Source organism: Oncorhynchus mykiss, chromosome 21, assembly GCF_013265735.2.
Source record: "Oncorhynchus mykiss isolate Arlee chromosome 21, USDA_OmykA_1.1, whole genome shotgun sequence".
In the NCBI taxonomy this organism is placed as follows: domain Eukaryota; kingdom Metazoa; phylum Chordata; class Actinopteri; order Salmoniformes; family Salmonidae; genus Oncorhynchus; species Oncorhynchus mykiss.
In genome coordinates, this window is record NC_048585.1 from 25,434,023 (window position 1) to 25,454,432 (window position 20,410).

Consider the following 20,410-nt stretch of genomic DNA (forward strand, 5'->3'; position numbering starts at 1 on the left):
TCTATGTTTGAGGAATTTTAATTATGGGATTTCTGTTGTTTTGAATTTGGCGCCCTGCACTTTCACTGGCTGTTGTCCCGTTAGCGGGATCTCAGCCCTAAGAAGGTTTAAGTACTTTACACCACTATATAGATGCCACAGCCGCAGCTATGCTACAGTAAGAAATATCTGACCTAGATAATTACTGAATGCTTTCAACAGTGTTAACATTTAGGTTATGAGTCTTTGGCGTCCACACGTACTGTATGTGACTCATGGGTTGCTTTCAAACCCATACAATGTGTTCCACTCTTACCACCAGAGTGGCAAATATACATATCTATTTGAGTGTTTCATCTTTCACTGACAGCTCAGTGTCTTGGCAACTCTTCCTGCCTCCCTCATACACTGATTGCAATGTTGAAAGTTCCCTTCTATCACCAAAAATAGGACAAAAGAATGCAAAACTCCTGAACATAATAAAGATCAAGTCTGCGTCCCAAATAGCACCCTATTCTCTTGATAGAGCACTACCTTGGACCAAAGCTCTATGAGCCCAGGTCAAAAGTAGTGCACTACTGCATATAGGTTTTACTGAGCCATTTGAGACACAGCCCAGGGTCGGAGTCTCATACACATATAGTGTTATTGTCAGTTATCTCAGAGTGGTCTTCTAGTGGCTGTCATCCAGGGATGGATATGATTTCCATAGGAGTGCTCGCTAATTCAATTCCACTGGTCTCCTTCTCTAATCCATGGCCTGGTTACATTTAATGAACACACGCAAAGTATAGACTTACTGTGATGAAATAGACCTGTGAGAGATTCACAAGAGCCCAATTCTAATTATTTACATGGGGATTTATCCATCATGAATATTAAGATATATGAATTCCAATGCATATGGATTTCAATGAGCTAATGTGCAGTATATTGGCTGTTATTATAAGAACTGGGATAATTGATTTAATTACAGCTTTGTGATGTTCCATAAATCCCTCGCTCTACAAATATTTCTATATGTTGTAATAAAATTGAAGTAATATGAGAGACAATCAAATTTGATAGCTATTATTAAACATAAAGCAATGTCTGCTTTAAAATATGTAAATTAGTATGTTTCTTTTCTACCCTGCATGGAGTCACACAGCATGTGACACATCCTTCTGTCTGGTAGAGAGAGAGAGAGAAACAGACAGAGAGAGAGAGAGAGAGAGAAAGAGAGAGAGAGAGAGAGAGAGAGAGTGAGAGAGAGAGAGAGCGTGGGGGGGGGGGAAGAGAGTGAGAGTGAGAGCGAGAGCAGAAGGGGAGGGCAAAGCGAGGGGGAGAGAGAAATAGACAGAGGGAGAGAGAGAGCGAGAGAAAGGGAGAGAGGGGGATAGAGAGAGAGAGAGAGAGAGAGAGAGAGAGAGAGAGAGAGAGAGAGAGAAGAGAGAGTGGGGGGAGGGGAGAAGAAATTGAGAGCGAAAGGGGGGGCAAAGCGAGTGAGAGAGAGAGAGAGAAATAGACATAGAGGGAGAGAGAGAGCGAGAGAGAGGGAGAGAGAGGGATAGAGAGTAAGAAAGAGAGAGAGAGAGAGAGAGAGAGGGGGGAGAGAGAGAGAGAGAGTGGGGGGAGGGGGAAAGAGAGTGAGAGCGAAAGGGGAGGGCAAAACGAGGGAGTGAGAGAAATAGACAGAGAGAGAGGGGGAGAGGGAGAGAGAGCGAGAGAGATGGAGAGAGAGGGATAGAGAGGGAGACAGAAGGATAGAGAGGGAGAGAGAGTGCGAGAGAGAGAGCGAGAGGGAGAGAGAGAGAGAGAGAGAGAGAGAGATAGAGATAGAGTGGGGGGAGGGGGAAGAGAGTGAGAGCGAGAGCGAGAGGGCAGGGGAAAGCAAGGGAGAGAGAAATAGATAGAGAGGGAAAGAGAAAGAGAGAAAGGGCTATCCTCTCCCCTGCCTGCCTACAACCACATCTGGAATCAAGGACTCATAACTTAAGAACGGAGACTAATTTTACCCTAACAATTAGAGAGGCATTTGTGTGAACAGTAACCTGGGGAAGGTTTTCTGTAGTATTATAAATGTAAGAGTTCTTACACTCCCTTAATAAGCACAATGTCATATTGGATTTATACCAAACTATTGCACAACTGATCATATTTACACCCTACACACCCTGATAGATAAACATGTCCACCAAAATAATACCAAAATTAAAAAAGCATTTGATTCTATTTGGCATACAGGACTGTTCTACAAAGTTATTGAAAGTGGTGCAGGGGGCAAAACATATGACATAATTAAATCAATGTATACTGGCAATACGTGCAGCATTAAAATTGGTAAGAAAAGAACAGAATTCTTTAGCCAGGGGCGGGGCCTTCGCCAGGGTTGCAATCTGAGCCCTGCACTCTTCAATATTTACATTAACGAATTGGCCACTATTCTAGAAAAATCCTCAGCCCCTGGTGTTAGTCTCCACAATTCAGAAGTTAAATGCCTACTCTTTGCAGATGACCTATGCCTGCTGTCACCCACAGCACATGGCCTACAGCAGAGCCTGGACCTGCTAGAGCAGTACTGCCAGACCTGGGCCCTGGCAGTAAAACCCCAAAAAGACTAAAATAATGATTTTCCAGAGAAGATCCAGATCTCAGGGAATTAGACCAATGTTCTCAATTGGTACAAAATATATAGAGTACTGCACACACTACAATTACTTAGGTTTAAAAATAAGCTCAACTGGACACCTTAACGAGGCAGTGAATGAGCTGAGAGAGGAAGCACGCAGGGCATTCTACGCCATTAAAAAGCAAATTCAAATTGAAATACCTATTAAAATTTGGCTAAAACTAATTGAATATGTCATTGAACCAATTGCACTTTATGGCAGCAAAGTGTGGGGTCCACTTGCAAAACAAGATTTCATCAAATGGGACAAACACCCCATTGAAACCCTGCATGCAGAGTTCTGTAAGATTCTCCTACATGTCCAGAGGAAAACTACAAACAATGCATGCTGAATTAGGCCAATAACCACTAATAATAAAAACTCCAAAAAGAGCAATTAAGTTTTGGAAACATCTAAAATACAGTGACCCCCTCTCATATCATTACCAAGCCCTGCAATGCCAGAGCTGAGCAAAGAAAAGAGTCCCCTCATCCAGCTGGTTCACAAACCTGTTCTACTAACGCACTGAAGCCTCAGGACCAGAACATCCAATCAATCAGGATAAACCAAATTACAACACAGTCAAAACAAAACTATATTGCTTATTGGGAAACACAAACACAAGCACAAAGCAAAATGCAGTGCTATCTGGCCCTAAATCGACAGTACACTGTGGCTAAATATTTGACCATGGTTACTGATCAAAACCTTAGAAAAACATTGATAAAGTACAGGCTCAGTGAGCACAGCCTTGCCATTGAGAAGGGTAGACACAGGAAAACCTGGCTCCCTGTAGAGGAAAGGCTGTGCAACCACTGCACAACAGCAGAACCTGAGACGGAGCTGCATTTCCTGACAAAATGTCAAAAATATAAAACATTTAGAGAGTGTCATTTTCCCAAATGTGAAACCCTTATTCAAGGTTTCAAAGACCTCTCTGATGTGGATAGGCTACCGGTCCTGTTGGGGGAGGACGCAGAGAGCTGTGTATTGGCAGCGCACTACATTGCTGCCTGCCATAAGATGAGGGACAGTGTCTGACAGACCAATCAACCTGCACATGTCCTCTACTGTATACTTATTGTTATTGTTGAATGTATGGTTATTTTGACACTTAGTTATTGTTGTTACTGTTGTCCCGTTGACAATTTGATTCTCACTTTTATATACATTTTTATATTGTAAATATCCTAAATAAGCTTTGGCAATATGTACATTATTACATCATGCCAATAAGGTGAATTGAATTGAATTGAATTGAGAGAGGCAGAGAGAGAGAGGGGAGAGAGAGAGAGGAGAGAGAGAGAGAAAGGGAGAGAGAGTGGGGGAGGGGGGCAGAGAGTGAGCAAGAGAGAGGAGGGGAAAGCGAGGGAGAGAGAGAGAAATAGATAGAGAGTGAGTGAGAGAGAGAGAAAGAGAGAGAGGGAGAGAAAGAGAGAGAGATAGAGAGAGTGAGAAAAAGACAGAGAGAGAGAGCGAGAGAAAAGGAGAAAGGGAGAAAGAGAGAGAGAGATGGCAAGAAAGAGAGAGAGAGAAGAGAGAGAGAAGAGAGAGAGAAAGAGAGAGAGAGAGTGAGAGAGTGAGGGAGGGAGGGAGGGAGAGAGAGAGTGAGAGAGAGAGAAAGAGAGGGAGCTAAAGAGAGAGAAATAGAGAGAGAGAAAGAGAGAGAGAGAGAGAGAGAGAGAGAGAGAGAGAGAGAGAGAGAGAGAGAGATCAAAGGTTGACATAATGACAGCTGTCTTTGATTCACCTAGCTTGAAGGCACAAACACCCACACACACACACAGGGTGGGAGCAAAGCACGGAATTTAGATTAATACAATATATTGTTCCTCCCTCATGTAGAATAGCTGAATATTTATTTAATTATTAATCTATTTATTTATTCATTTAGTCAGTCACTCATGTTTTTTCATTGGTGAGATTTTCTCTGTAATTTCTTTGAGCTACCAGATGGTTGAGGGTTTAATTAACAACTTCAAAAGCAATAGCTGGAGAGCAGGCCAAACACACACACACACACACACACACACACACACACACACACACACACACACACACACACACACACACACACACACACACACACACACACACACACACACACACACACACACACACACACGCACACGCACACACACACAAGCATGCACACACGCACATACATCCTCCCCCTCCCTAGGCATTCACAACAACACTATACCCTCACATAATCACAAAACAGGAACAAAAACACACTGTACACTCGGCGTGTCTCACCAGTTCCTCCCTCCCGCTTACAAAATGTCCCCTCACTCCCAGATTGTGTGTGAAAAGCGACAGTTGGTGAAGTGGAAGAAATGAAGACAGTTGGATGAATTCTGTTCTTCCCTTCTGCATTTCACAGACTCCTGCAGGCCTCTTGGGTCCAGTAAACACATTCACTCCCCATCTTCTCCTTCAATGGCTTAACTTTGGAGCCATGACCATTATTTCATTGTAATTACATTATTTTGATTGGTTAAGTAACAGGGCGCTTCAATCTGCTCTTGTAAGGGCGCTGGTAATGAGACAGTGTTGGGTAACATTAACACAAGCTGAACACAGGCTGAAGGCCTAAAGCTTTGTTTGGTTTGAGAGCCCAGACCCTCTGTTCTCTCTCTCTCTCTCTCTCTCTCTCTCTCTCTCTCTCTCTCTCTCTCTCCCTTCATCTATTTCTCTCTCCCTTCGTTACTCTCATCTCTTGCAGAAATAGAGAGAAGAAGAGGGGAGGAGAGGTGGCTATAGTATATCTGATTGAACAGGTTACATTAATGCACTCTGTTTCCACAGTCCTTATCCATTTAGTGAAGGTGAGCTATACTCAGCACCTATTACACTGTTAAATAGAGGGACTGAAACAAAATGCAGGCTAACACACTGTCTTACACACGACACTGTTAAATAGAGGGACTGAAACAAAATGCAGGCTAACACACTGTCTTACACACGACACTGTTAAATAGAGGGACTGAAACAAAATGCAGGCTATCACACTGTCTTACACACGACACTGTTAAATAGAGGGACTGAAACAAAATGCAGGCTATCACACTGTCTTACACACGACACTGTTAAATAGAGGGACTGAAACAAAATGCAGGCTAACACACTGTCTTACACACGACACTGTTAAATAGAGGGACTGAAACAAAATGCAGGCTATCACACTGTCTTACACACGACACTGTTAAATAGAGGGACTGAAACAAAATGCAGGCTATCACACTGTCTTACACACGACACTGTTAAATAGAGGGACTGAAACAAAATGCAGGCTATCACACTGTCTTCCACACGACACTGTTAAATAGAGGGACTTAAACAAAATACAGGCTAGCACACTGTCTTACACACGACACTGTTAAATAGAGGGACTGAAACAAAATGCAGGCTAACACACTGTCTTACACACGACACTGTTAAATAGAGGGACTGAAACAAAATGCAGGCTAACACACTGTACATGGCAGTATATCACAAGTTTTACACATGACTGTGAAATGAGTGGTTAGGTAACCATGCACGCTGGGTGTGTGTGTGTGTGTGTGTGTTTGTGACTGTGCGTGTGCACGCGCTCCCATGTGCGTGTATACGTGTGTGTGCGGCCCGGTGAGGTGTGTGAAGTGGAGACATGCTGCCCTCTCAGCCATTGTTCACAGGGTAAACAGGAGAAAGAAGCGGAGGCACCTTCGATGGCTGGCAGATCGATGTCCTTCCTCACCAAAATGTCAGTCCAGCCAGTTAATTCATATTTTGCCACCAAACAAACAAACAAAGAGCTTCACTCTTTGGATTCAATAGTAGAAACACATCCACTGTATGATAAATATTCTCTGTGAACTCTGAGTACAGAAATGTAATAATGCTATCGAGCCAGTTGGTTACGAGGAGATGTTCTGACAGTTGCTGACTTCAGCAGAGTTTGCTAAATTGCAGTTGGCCAACTTTACTTTAAATCGTCATTAGCAATGGGTCAATCAATGAATTCAGCATGTCATAAAACTACCAATCGACCCAAAACTTAACAGACAGCTAGTACTTCTACATGCATATTGATATGTGGGTACATCTCCCGTGGAACAGCTCAGGCTCCCATGTCCAAGAGAGACGTATAGACTGCATATAGACTGGACGTGAGGAATTCCCAACGGTAGAGTAATGATTGAAAGCAATTAGTGTGGTCTGACTTGTGTTGGGGAATGGATGAGTAATGGCTGACTTATTGGTACAATGAGCCAATCAGGGAGGGCTGGGGTGGACTGGGGGTGGTCCGAGATAAAACCAGATTGACAGGCGTGTGGCGCGGCTAAATGCTAATGCACAGAGTGACATTTAGGGGCCCTGCGACGAAGCCCCGGGTTAGTGTAGCTACGGGAGCCAAAGCCGCACGCTGACAGGCATAAACGCACCCCTTCCACTGCTAAAGGTCCAACCAGGGAGGGGGAACCTGAAATACCAACGCCTGTACCATCTCTTCTGCTTAACACCCTTCCTCCTACTATCCCTCCCCTCATTCCTCCATTCTTCCTTCATTCTTAAAAGGAGATGAGAAAAGACATTAGTGGGGATGTTGAGATGTTGTCATGAGGTCTTTTATCGGTGGTGAGCAGAGTATGCTAATAGGGACAGCCCCAGTCACTGATAAAGGCTACCAAGTGAAGATGGCTTTTTTTTGTGTGAAGGTGGCTTCAGTGGCACCGCAGGGAGAGAGATGAGAGAAGGACAGCACACGGATCCTTAACTGGAGAAAGGTCTCTCGTGTACATGTTAGTTAGCCTCCTAGAGAGTGGAGAATGGAGGAGTCCAACAGTCTGACCCCTCGTCTGTAATACCCCAAATGCTACTCTGTTAGTAAAACACACAACTCCCTCACATCTCTACCCTCGTAGCGCTCCAGCTCTGCTAATTCTAGAGGTGTGTTCGACCGTGGCAAACTAGACTAAAAGAAAACTTCTAGCTGGCGTTCAAAGTTGAGGCTTGTTGAGACAGAGTGAACCCACGTCTCTCTCGATGGTCAGATGTGATCATGTCTAGAGAAGACGCTGTCTAATTGGGTGCATTTCTACCCGCGTCTATGTTATTTTTCCAGCAGAGGCTCGGCGGTCTCATATGCCACTCTTAATGGACTTTAATTACTGGACCGTACAAGAGGAGAGAGGCAGGAATTAGAGAGCGTAACAGCGACTTTCTGCCACTGTGTATGTGTGCGTGTGTGTTTTGTGTGTGTGTCTGTGTCTGTGTGTCTGTGTATGTTGTGTGTGTGTCTGTGCGCGTTTATCCCTCCATCCCTCCCTCTCTATCCCTCTCTGATTACTCTTCGAGTCAGTGAGCAATTCCAATACCCTGATGTCTTCTGACAGGTTAAGGGGAGGAGAGGAAGGGAGGGGAGGCGAGAGGAGGGGAGGAGAGAGGAGAGAGAGGAGGTAGGGTCAGGTTCAGAATCAGGTTTGTGTCTACACTGTCTGTTTCTGTAGATATGGATGGGGGTAGAGTTGGAGGAGCACTGAACAGATGTGTGAAGAAAAAAACCCATTTCTACCACCTACAGTACAGTACTAAATAGTACCATTTGAACCCCTGATCAGATGACTCCCCCTGTCTCTGGTCTCTGCTGCTGTACAGAAGAGAGGTGGGAGGGGTGACATGCCTCTTTCCTGTTATCGGTTTCTGTTTGGGAGAAGCAGATATGTCTAGATTTGTTCTGAGTGTCTATCAGGTGATAGACTTCTCCTGAGGTAGGCATCGATCCCCTTTCATCAGGGTGACTGGCTAGCCAACTGCCATGACAGGGGATCTACAGAGACACATGCGTACACGGGAACAAAAAGAGAGAGAGAGAAAGCGAGCAAGAGAGAGAGAGAGAGAGAGAGAGAGAGAGAGAGAGAGAGAGAGAGAGAGAGAGAGAGAGAGAGAGAGAGAGAATTAACTTTCCCTCCCTCCCTGCCCCCCTCCCTCCATCTTTTGTCTTCTGCTCTGTATCTACCAGAGTAATGTTTTCAACAACAATGTTTCCCTCCGTACTTTTCTCTCTCTCCCTTTACCATTCAACTTGGTCTGTCCCTCTTTTTAACTGTAGTTACTCTTTATTCATTACAGCCTATTAAAAGTGGTCAGGGATTGTCAAATTTGAAACCAAGTTAAATGAGGCCGTTATTTGTGTACTTTCTCTGTGGAGACTTTACATGTCAGCTATTGGTCAACCTTAACAGCCACAGGGTACTCATTCCTTACATCCTTCTTAGACCAGGTGTCCACTGGGTTTATATCCACTGATACACTGCTTATATGTAGTGAATATACACAAACACTCACACACGCATAGACGCACCCACATACACACACACACTGATACGGATGTACTCCTCTAATGCATTACCATAATTTTATATGATGAGGTATGGTAATTAAAAATGCCACTGCAAGACAGGGCAGGGTGCACGACGATGGAGGGAGGAGGGGAGGAGGGGCAGAGGAGAGGAACAAAAAAAGGGATGGAAGGGGGGTTGGAGGGGTGTCTGGTCCTCTCTTTAATGAGGATCCTAATCAGCCCAGCAGAGCCTGCCCTGAGACCCCAGATTCATTAGACCACACTAACCATACCAGGAGAGAGAGAGAGAGGAGAGAGAGCAGAAAGGGAGGAAAGAGAGAGGGAGGGAGTTGAAGAAAGAAAAGTTTTAGATGGAGGAAAATGGCCTGAAATGAGAGAGGAAGCAATAAGAGAGAGAGAGAGAGAGATAGAAAAGAAAATAAGCGCAGAGGGAGAATGAATTGGACAGTGAGTTGAAGTGAGAGAGGATGGCCAGCAGTGATAACAGCGCGGGTCATTGGCCAAGTCACGGCTGCCATCGATCCTGTGATTGGCTGTCTGATGGCTCCACCACAGCTGCCAAATCCTTTAACAGTGCCTCTCTGGCAATATGTGTGTGTGTGTGTGTGTGTGTGTGTGTGTGTGTGTGTGTGTGTGAGAAAGGGGGTGCTATCTGGCCACCCGTCGCTCCCCTCTCGCCTCCACCACAGCTGGCTGGCAGGGCTGATAATCTCCCCCTGCCTTCCTCAGGAGACTGGCTGATAAGGCCAGCTCAGAGCTGGGATGATAACCTACACACACCCCTACGCTCTCTCTGTCTGCTTTTGGCTCGGAGGAAAACACACAACAGGAATAGCAAAATGTGTGAGTGTGTGTTGTGAGGATCATTTCCAGTGACGTGAGGACACTGAGGTGAGGTGAGGACCAGTAGCGGTGTCCAAGCCTTCAGCCCTCCTGTCCTCTCACATCTATTGGGCAGCTGTAACAGCATTCAGAGATGGAAGAAGGAGCGGACCAAAGCGCAGCGTGGGAAGTGTTCATGATGATTTTAATTAAAGAAAGCACTGAACACTGAATCAAAACAATAAACGATAACGTGAATTTACAAAACCGAAAGAGTACCGTTTGGCCCAAACACTCACACGGAAACAAACACCCACAAACCAAAAGTGAAAACCAGGCTACCAAAGTATGATTCTCAATCAGAGACAACTAACGACACCTGCCTCTGATTGAGAACCATACTAGGCCGAACACAAAAACCAACATAGAAAAACAAACATAGACTGCCCACCTCAACTCACGCCCTGACCATACTAAAACAAATAATAAAATAACAGAACTATGGTCAGAACGTGACAGCAGCAGAACGAGGAACACACACACGTTCTGACCTTAGCTCCTTTGTTTTGTCTTTTGTTTTAGTATGGTCAGGGTGTGAGTTGGGTGGGTTGTCTATGTTAGTTTGTCTATGATTTTCTATTTCTGTGTTTGGCCTGGTATGGTTCTCAATCAGAGGCAGCTGTCAATCGTTGTCCCTGATTGAGAACCATATTTAGGTAGCCTGTTTTCCATTGTGTTTTGTGGGTGGTTGTTTTCTGTTTTTGTGTTCTGTACCAGACAGAACTGTTTCGGTTTCGTTCATTCTCTTTTGTTGTTTTTCCATTCAGTGTTCAATTCATAATAAAAGATGAACACGTACCACGCTGCACCTCGGTCCTCACCTTCTTCAACCCACGACAGCCGTTACACATACAGTTGAAGTCGAAAGTTACTATACACCTTAGCCAAATACATTTAAACTCAGTTTTTCACAATTCCTGACATTTAATCATAGTAAAATCTTAGGTCAGTTAGGATCACCACTTTAAGAATGTGAAATGTCAGAATAATAGTAGAGAGAATTAATTATGTCAGTTTTTATTTCTTTCATCACATTCCCAGTGGGTCAGAAGTTTACATACACTCAATTAGTATTTGGTAGCATTGCCTTTAAATTGTTAAACTTGGGTGAAACGTTTCGGGTAGCCTTCCACATACTTCCCACAATAAATTGGGTGAATTTTGGCCCATTCCTCCTGACGGAGCTGGTGTAACTGAGTCAGGTTTGTAGGCCTCCTTGCTTGCACACGCTTTTTCAGTTACGCCCACACATTTTCTATGGGATTGAGGTCATGGATTTGTGAAGGCCACTCAAATTCCTTGACTTTGTCGTCTTTAAGCTATTTTGCTACAACTTTGAAAGTATGCTTGGGGTCATTGTCCATTTGGAAGACCCATTTGTGAACAAGCTTTAACTTCTGATGTCTTGAGATGTTGCTTCAATATATCCACATAATTTTCCTTCCTCATGAAACAATCTATTTTGTGAAGTGCACCAGTCCCTCCTGCAGCAAAGCATCCCCACAACATGATGCTGCCACCCTCGTGCTTCATGGTTGGGATGGTGTTCTTCGGCTTGCAAGCCTCCCCCTTTTACCTCCAAACATAACAATGGTCATTATGGCCAAACAGTTCTATTTTTGTTTCATCAGACCGGAGGACATTTCTCCAAAAAGTATGATATATATCCCTATGTGCAGTTGCAAACCGTAGTCTGGCTTTTTTTATGGCAGTTTTAGAGCAGTGGCTTCTTCCTTGCTGAGCGGCCTTTCAGGTTATGTCGATATAGGACTCGTTTTACTGTGGATATAGATACTTTTGTACCTGTTTCCTCCAGCATCTTCACAAGGTCCATTGCTGTTGTTCTGGGATTGATTTGCGCTTTTCGCACCAAAGTACATTCATCTCTAGGAGACAGAACGCTTCTCCTTTCTGAGCGGTATGATGGCTGCGTGGTCCCATGGTGTTTATACTTGCATACTATTGTTTGTACAGATGGACGTGGTACCTTCAGGTCGTTTGGAAATTGCTCCCAAGGATGAACCAGATTTTTATTTTCCCATGATGTCAAGCAAAGAGGCACTGAGTTTGAAGGTAGGCCTTGAAATACATCCACAGATACACCTCCAATTGACTCAAATTATGTCAATTAGCCTATCAGAAGCTTCTAATGCCATGACATCATTTTCTGGAATTTTCCAAGCTGTTTAAAGGCACAGTCAACTTTGTGTATGTAAACTTCTGACCCACTGGAATTCTGATACAGTGAATTATAAGTGAAATAATCTGTCAGTAAACAATTGTTGTTGCCAAAACTATAAGACATTTGTGGAGTGGTTGAAAAACGAGTTTTAATGACATCAAAAGGAAGTGTATTTAAATTTCCGATATCAACTATACCTTACAGTACAACTCCTCTCGTCTCTCCTCTCCTTTGTCTTTTCTAAATGCCAGAGAAAGAGAGATGATGTGACCACCACCGCACTGAGAGAGTCTCAAGATTTACATTATGTGGTGCAACAGTTTCCTGTCCAACGATGAGATAGCTACATTACACAGTGATTCATAAACAGGTACTATGGCTGAGAGAGACAGTCATTTACAACTGTTCTAATTCATATAGGGCCTCCAGGCTCAGTAGAAACAAACAGAAATCAATGAGGAAGTGAAGAAGTTCCACAAGGACACTGTGTTTCTGGCTTAGAGGTGAGGGAAGAGCACCTCTGTGTTCCAAGTCTCTCCCCGAGTCTCCCCGAGTCTTCCAGAGTCTCAGGGATTAAAAAAACGTTAGTATATTCACCTGTTTTGTTGAACTAAATTATGGAAAGCCAGACTGCATTATGACTGAGCAAACAACTATTTTTAATCCCAAAATGTAATTCAATAAAAAGCAATTTAATGAGTCTCCTTTTAACTTTGTGTGTGACGCTAAATCTATACACACTCTTAAAAAAAGTTTGCCGCCTAATAAAATTTGTGCATTAAATAAGCAAATTATTCTAATCAAAAACCTCTTGCCAAACCAATTAGTGATGAATTATAATCTTATGATAAATTATGTTGTGTTGACAGCCTGAGGGAACGGTGCAATCAAACATTAATTATTCATTGGGTAATTAAGTTCATAGGTGTGCATGAGTGTGTGCACACGCCTGCGTGTGCACGTGTATTTAGAAAGAGGTCGCTGGTTATGTTACCCAGGGGAAGATAGAGTGGACTGGCCTAAGTACAGTCCATGTCAAAACACAAACACACACACTGATGTCATTGCATTACCATGACTACACAACGCCTTAGTGCCACCTGCAAGTGTTAAACACACCTAGGAAGAAACACACTACTCCATTAATGAACACACCCCTGACAAAGACAGAGGGGATGGATATAGCCACGTGACCCAGATACGTCAGAGAGGGTTGAAAGGTCAACGCATGTACCCAGAAAAACATTGGCTGGCATTGATCAAGTTCAATAGCATAGAAAATAAAACATATAAAATACGAGAAAAATTGCTTCGGAGAGAAGACGGTAAGAAGTTGTTTTCAATGAGAACATGGGAATGAAACAATTGTACTTTCTACTCTCTACCTATGCTGAAGCATTTGGGGGAACATGTGGGTCATTTCCTCACAAACACACACCAAACCGTAGCAATCAATCACCATGTGTATTTGTTTTGTATTTGTGTATGTCTATGTGTGCATGTGCGTGTGTGTGTATTCATATGTCCCTGTATGAGTGTAGACGTAAGAGAGAGGAGTGGTGTCATACTGCCATCTAGAGGTGCAGCAGCCAAATGATTAGCTTTCAGACAGACCAAAATCATTCCTCCTGTCTGTCCTGTAGTATGTTTCAGCACTACAGCAATGCAGGTGAAATAAACCTGGAATGATGGTCTCTCTATCATAGTAAATATTCCTTCATGCTACATAAAACGTTACACTTTTATATCAACAGAAAAAACAAGAAAACACATGTGTGTGCGTGTGTGTGAGTCACTCTCTCTGCTGTGGAGGAAGCAGTGACAGCTCTATCAGACTGAAAGGGCAGTGTCTGGCCCCTGTCTCAGAGCTGGGTCAGTCTTAACAAATACACATGGAGACTCAAGCACACACACACACACACTTTACCTTAATGACTCCATGCTAATTGATGTCCCTAAGGCACTGACCCAACCTGCCATTCTCACCATTCCAGCTTCACAAACACACACACACACACACACACACACACACACACACACACACACACACACACACACACACACACACAGTTTAATCAGTGTGGGTGTACTCATGGGCCCTTTCCCCTGTGGTGCCAGGCTGTATTGTGCTGATGAGTGATGTGGCATATTGATGTCAGGTCTTTATTGTTTGGGTTGACAGTGGAGAGGGAGTGTTGATTATCATGTAACCTTTACACTCCTATCCCTCCCCACTGTCTCTCAGGCTAATGGCACTGCTGCTGCTGCTGCTGTTGCTATATGTGTGTGCGTGTGGGCGTACTGTGTGTGTGTGTGTGTGTGTGTGTGTGTGTGTGTGTGTGTGTGTGTCTGTGTGTGTGTGTGTGTGTGTGTGCGTAGTATGTGTGTGTGTGATGTGTGGTCTCTAATGAAGAAGGGGGCTTAGAGGCTTTTATTATCTCCTGACGTCAAACACTCCATCAGACCCTCTCATCACCATGTTGGTCTCTACATTTTGTTCTCTCTCTTACAGAATATAAAAAGGTGTTTGAAGACTGTTTACGTAGCTCCCTTATCTCTGTGTCACTGAGTTTCTTTGTGTTCTGCGCTGTGATATTAAAGTTTCTAGAACATCCAGATAGACAAACAGGCTCACAGACGGACTAACTAGACAAGTTGTGCGGTTGAGAGCCACTGAGACAGAGAGAGAACTTTGTGATTTCAAAGTTGTAGAACATGACCAAAGAGCCGACACACCGACAGGGACGGAGAGAGAGACAGTAGACAGACAGACAAACAGACTCACACACACACACACACACACACACACACACACATAGGCTAAGAAATAAGTGGAGAGATTGAGAACCAAAAACTAAATAAAATTCAAACCAAATCAAATGAAAGTTTATTGGTTGTGTACACAGATCTGCAGATGTTACCGAAGGTGCAGCAAAATCATTATGTTCCTAGCTCCAACAGAGCAGTAATATCTAGATATACAATAATGAAGAAGTAAAACATTTATAAAAATGAATAAATATCAGAGCGAGCAATATCAGAATGAGTAATGTCAGAACGAATTATGTCGGTGTCACGCCCTGACCTTAGTTATCTTTGTTTTCTTTATTATTTTGGTTAGGTCAGGGTGTGACGAGGGTGGTATGTGTGTTTTTGTCTTGTCTAGGGTTTTTTGTACATCTATGGGGTTTTGGTTTGTCTAGGTAATGTAGGTCTATGGTGGCCTGAAATGGTTCCCAATCAGAGGCAGCTGTTTATCATTGTCTCTGATTGGAGATCCTATTTAGGTAGCCATTTTCCATTTTGGTTTGGTGGGTTATTGTCTATGTGTAGTTGCATGTCAGCACTCGTGTGTATAGCGTCACGTTCATTTTGGTAGTTTGTTTAATGTTCTTCGTTTAAATAAAGACGAATATATTCATCTCACGCTGCGCCTTGGTCTCCTCGTTATGACGAACATGACAGTCGGAACGAGTGATGTCAGAATGAGTAATATCAGAATGAGTAATATCAGAACGAGTAATATCAGAACGAGTAATGTCAGAATGAGTAATATCAGAACGAGTAATATCAGAACGAGTAATGTGAGAATGAGTAATATCAGAACGAGTAATATCAGAACGAGTAATGTGAGAATGTGAGAACTCTGAAGGCGTGGAGACATTGAATTGAGGGGGCTAATCACCCTTTTCTCATCTGGACTGACTACCGCAATCTGGAGTACATCCGGGCAGCGAGGAGACTGAACCCTCGCCAGGCAAGGTGGGCCATGTTCTTTACCCGTTTTGTTTTCACTCTATCCTACAGACCAGGTTCCCAGAACGCTAAGGCAGACGCACTGTCCCGGATGTATGACACAGAGGAGCAGTCCATGGATCACACTCCCATACTTCCGGCCTCTTGCCTGGTGGTACCGGTGGTGTGGGAGTTGGACGTGGACATAGAGCGGGCGTTACGCACAAAGCCCACTCCCCCCCAGTGTCCAGCTGGGCGCCTGTGCGTTCCATCTGCTGTCTGTGACCGTTTCATCTATTGGGCCCACACGTCACCCTCCTCTGGTCAACCTGGCATCGGTCGAACGGTGTGTTGCCTTAGTGGGAAGTACTGGTGGTCCTCTTTGGCCAAGGACATGTGGGTTTATGTTTCCTCCTGCTCAGTGTGCGTCCAGTGCAAGGCTCCCAGGCACCTGCCCAGAGGGAAGTTACAACCCCTACCCGTTCCACAACGGCCATGGTCGCACCTGTCGGTGAACTTCCTGACAGATCTTCCTCCCTCACAGGGCAACACCACGATCCTGGTAGTTGTGGATTGGGTTTCTAAGTCCTTCGGTCTCCTCCCTTTGCCCGGTCTCCCTACGGCACTACAGACTGCGGAGGCCCTGTTCACTCATGTCTTCTGGCACTACGGGTGCCTGGGGACATAGTCTCTGATTGGGGTACCCAGTTCACGTCCAGGGTCTGGAGAGCGTTCATGGAACGTCTGGGGGTCTCGGTCAGCCTCACCTCAGGATTTCACCCCAAGAGTAACGTGCAGGTGGAATGAGTAAACCAGGATGGGGGTAGGTTTCTGTGGTCATATTGCCAGGACCAGCTGGGGGAGTGGATGACGTTTATCCCCTGGGCAGAGATGGCCCAAAACTCACTCCGCCACTCCTCAACTAACCTCTCTCCTTTCCAGTGTTTACTGGGGTATCAGCCGGTTCTGGCACCGTGGCATCAGAGCCAGATCGAAGCTCCTGCGGTGGACGAATTATTTAACTTCACTAGGGTAGGGGGCAGCATTCGGAATTTAGGAAGAAAAGCGTGCCCAAAATAAACTGCCTGCTACTCAGACCCAGAAGCTAGAATATGCATATACAGTGCCTTGCGAAAGTATTCGGCCCCCTTGAACTTTGCGACCTTTTGCCACATTTCAGGCTTCAAACATAAAGATATAAAACTGTATTTTTTTGTGAAGAATCAACAACAAGTGGGACACAATCATGAAGTGGAACGACATTTATTGGATATTTCAAACTTTTTTAACAAATCAAAAACTGAAAAATTGGGCGTGCAAAATTATTCAGCCCCCTTAAGTTAATACTTTGTAGCGCCACCTTTTGCTGCGATTACAGCTGTAAGTCGCTTGGGGTATGTCTCTATCAGTTTTGCACATCGAGAGACTGACATTTTTTCCCATTCCTCCTTGCAAAACAGCTCGAGCTCAGTGAGGTTGGATGGAGAGCATTTGTGAACAGCAGTTTTCAGTTCTTTCCACAGATTCTCAATTGGATTCAGGTCTGGACTTTGACTTGGCCATTCTAACACCTGGATATGTTTATTTTTGAACCATTCCATTGTAGATTTTGCTTTATGTTTTGGATCATTGTCTTGTTGGAAGACAAATCTCCGTCCCAGTCTCAGGTCTTTTGCAGACTCCATCAGGTTTTCTTCCAGAATGGTCCTGTATTTGGCTCCATCCATCTTCCCATCAATTTTAACCATCTTCCCTGTCCCTGCTGAAGAAAAGCAGGCCCAAACCATGATGCTTCCACCACCATGTTTGACAGTGGGGATGGTGTGTTCAGCTGTGTTGCTTTTACGCCAAACATAACGTTTTGCATTGTTGCCAAAAAGTTCAATTTTGGTTTCATCTGACCAGAGCACCTTCTTCCACGTTTGGTGTGTCTCCCAGGTGGCTTGTGGCAAACTTTAAACAACACTTTTTATGGATATCTTTAAGAAATGTCTTTCTTCTTGCCACTCTTCCATAAAGGCCAGATTTGTGCAATATACGACTGATTGTTGTCCTATGGACAGAGTCTCCCACCTCAGCTGTAGATCTCTGCAGTTCATCCAGAGTGATCATGGGCCTCTTGGCTGCATCTCTGATCAGTCTTCTCCTTGTATGAGCTGAAAGTTTAGAGGGATGGCCAGGTCTTGGTAGATTTGCAGTGGTCTGATACTCCTTCCATTTCAATATTAGCGCTTGCACAGTGCTCCTTGGGATGTTTAAAGCTTGGGAAATATTTTTGTATCCAAATCCGGCTTTAAACTTCTTCACAACAGTATCTCGGATCTGCCTGGTGTGTTCCTTGTTCTTCATGATGCTCTCTGCGCTTTTAACGGACCTCTGAGACTATCACAGTGCAGGTGCATTTATACGGAGACTTGATTACACACAGGTGGATTGTATTTATCATCATTAGTCATTTAGGTCAACATTGGATCATTCAGAGATCCTCACTGATCTTCTGGAGAGAGTTTGCTGCACTGAAAGTAAAGGGGCTGAATAATTTTGCACGCCCAATTTTTCAGTTTTTGATTTGTTAAAATTTGAAATATCCAATAAATGTCGTTCCACTTCATGATTGTGTCCCACTTGTTGTTGATTCTTCACAAAAAAATACAGTTTTATATATTTATGTTTGAAGCCTAAAATGTGGCAAAAGGTCGCAAAGTTCAAGGGGGCCGAATACTTTCGCAAGGCACTGTAATTGGATAGAAAACACTCTAAAGTTTCCCAAACTGTTACAATAATGTCTGCGAGTATAATAGAACTGATATTGCAGGCAAAAACCTGAGGAAAATCCAACCAGGAAGTACTATTATTCTGAAAGGCTGTTTTTCCATTGAAAGCCTATCCACCATACAAAGACTTAGGACCCAGTTCGCTATATCTATGGTTTCCACTACATGTGGCCAGTCTTTAGACATTGTTTCAGGCTTTTACTCTGAAAAATGAGGGAGATACACCATGTTCAATGAGTGGACAGTGGAAATTTCCAGGCATGAGCCAGGCGCCTGATCGGGAGTGTGCACCTTTCTTGTTTCTCCTTTTCTATTGACAAAGCTTTTGTCTGGTTGAAATATTATTGATTATGTATGACAAAAACAACCTGAGGATTGATTTTAAACATCGTTTGACATGTTTCTACTAAATATACCAAGTATATGCATATCCTAGCTTATGGTCCTGAGTAGCAGGCAGTTTAATTTGGGCACGCTTTTCATCCGGAGGTGAAAATACTGCCCCCTACCCAAGAGGTTTTAAATAAGCCTGCCCCATTCAAAAAATGTTGAACCAGGAACAGATATAGCCCCTAGTTCACTCCAGACCTGACTGCCCTTGACCAGCACAAAAAAATCCTGTGGTGTACTGTATTAGCTTCGAAGAGCCCCCGCAATATGTAACTTTTCAGGGAAGTTAGGAACCATTATACACAGGCAGTTATGAAAGCAAAGGCTATCTTTTTCAAACAGAAATTTGCATCCTGTAGCACAAACTCCAAAATGTTCTGGGACACTGTAAAGTCCATGGAGAATAAGAGCACCTCCAACCAGCTGCCCACTGCACTGAGGCAAGGAAACACTGTCACCACCGATAAATCCGTGATAATTGAGAATTTCAATAAGCATTTTTCTACGGCTGGCCATGCCTTCCACCTGGCTACCCCTACCCCGGTCAACAGCTCTGCATCCCCCACAGCAACTTGCCCAAGCCTCCTCCATTTCGCCTTCACCCAAATCCAGATAGCTGATGTTCGGAAAGAGCTGCAAAATCTGGACCCCTACAAATCAGCCGGGCTAGACAATCTGGACCCTCTCTTTCTAAAATGATCCACCTAAATTGTTGCAACCCCTATTTCTAGCCTGTTCAACCTCTCTCTCTCTGAGATCCCTAAAGATTGGAAAGCTGCCACGGACATCCCCTTCTTCAAAGGGGAGACACTCTAGACCCAAACTACTACAGACCTATATCTATCCTACCATGCCTTTCTAAGGTATTCGAAAGCCAAGTTAACAAACAGATCACTGACCACTTCACATCCCACCGTACCTTCTCCACTATGCAATCTGGTTTCAGAGCTGGTCATGGGTGCACCACAGCCACGCTCAAGGTCCTAAACGATATCATAACCGCCATAGATAAGAGACAATACTGTGCAGCCGTATTCATCGACAAGGCTTTCTACTCTGTCAATCACCACATTCTTATCGGCAGACTCAACAGCCTTGATTTGTCAAGTGACTGCCTCGCCTGGCAGACTCACATTAAGCATCTCCAAATAGCTTCCTATTTCGCAAAAAGCATCCTTCACTCATGCTGCCAAACATATCCTCGTAAAACTGACTGTCCTACCAATCCTAGACTTCGGCGATGTCATTTACAAAATAGCCTCCAACACTCTACTCAGCCAATTGGATGCAGTCTATCACAGTGCCATCCGTTTTGTCACCAAAGCCCCATATACTACCCACCACTGTGACCTGTATGCTCTCGTTGGCTGGCCCTCGCTTCATATTTGTCGTCAAACCCACTGGCTCCAGGTCATATATAAGTCTTTGCTAGGTAAAGCCCCACCTTATCTCAGCTCACTGGTCACCA